Here is a 1,337-nt window from a genome sequence, read left to right as displayed (position 1 = left end):
CAGATGGATGAAACCAACATCCCACACCAATTACCAATGTATTATTTTTATACAAATAATTATTTAAACTAAAGAAAAATCTTTCATTTTAAACTTTTTCAAACGCATTCTTGAATTCAATATCTTACACTTCATCTTTCAGTAATTTTGCATTGATGCCACCAATTTTCATATTTATTTTCATCGCAATATTTAACATCGTCGAATAACTCTTCTTTACTGCTACATCACTTATTGTTTTCGGTAATAAACACTGAGTGACCAATCCAAAAGTGATATTGCCACAAGATTTCACTTGACCTTAAAATGGTAAAAATACATTCAACATTAATAATATAAATTTCATCATAAAACTACAAAATAATTATTACCGTATTGTTCGGATGAAAACAACGCAACAAACACCAAATCACATTTCATGCCATCTCTGTCACATTTGTCAGCAATACGTTTGAATATCATTTCTACACTATCATTTCTTCCCGCTTGTTCAAAAATTTTTGGATTGTCTGGCATTTGAATTCCTGTACTACGACATGTTTTGACAATTTGCAGACAAAATTCCCTAAAAATGAGGCATGCAAACAACAAAGCTGATTTGACTTATTTACACATTTTTCAATACTCACTGTAACATTGATACTTTACTTGATGGCGTTTCGGGGCAGCTTCTAATGAAAGGAGTATATGCCGTATGTGGAAATTCACTGACACGGGAGAGACAGGGCTGTTTCAGGTTATCCCTAGGCAGAAGATCCCGGAGATTTTTGCCATAAGCTGCAGTGCACTCTCAGTTACTAACCTTTTGTGTGTGCAAAACGCTGGTGAAGATGCGCTTGCGGTATTACTTGCCCCAGGAACGGGATGACGTCAATTACTTTTGCGTTGCATAGGATCCGTGCGCTCCGGGCACAGCTATGTTGAGGAAGCTCCATGTCTCTATGCAACTTCAACCGGTCAGTCACCCCTTTCAACCAGTGGATATGAATGTAGTGATACTGATGGACGAGACGCCTTACGGCAATCACTACATCCTGTGTGATTTATCACAATTCAAGCGATTTATTCTTGATGTTGCCGGTGGCGTTTTCATTGCTGATCACGCAGGCGCGCATGGAAGCTACGGCACTGATTAATGGTATTTTTTGCCGCTATGAATCACCGGAGACTCTATACTCATATCAGGGTCAGAGCATATCAGAGTGTGTGCTCATAAAGGTGGTTTGCCAGCTGTTCGTGGTGACCATAACCCGGGTTTCATCATACCGCCGGTTTGATTTAGACCGGTCCCACTTTTCTCTTATAGGTCGTTTACCGCGCTATTTTATTGGGCCGTC

Source organism: Trichinella spiralis (genome assembly GCF_000181795.1).
Source record: "Trichinella spiralis strain ISS 195 chromosome Unknown Scfld1, whole genome shotgun sequence".
NCBI lineage: Eukaryota > Metazoa > Nematoda > Enoplea > Trichinellida > Trichinellidae > Trichinella > Trichinella spiralis.
This window is presented reverse-complemented; position numbering follows the sequence as displayed.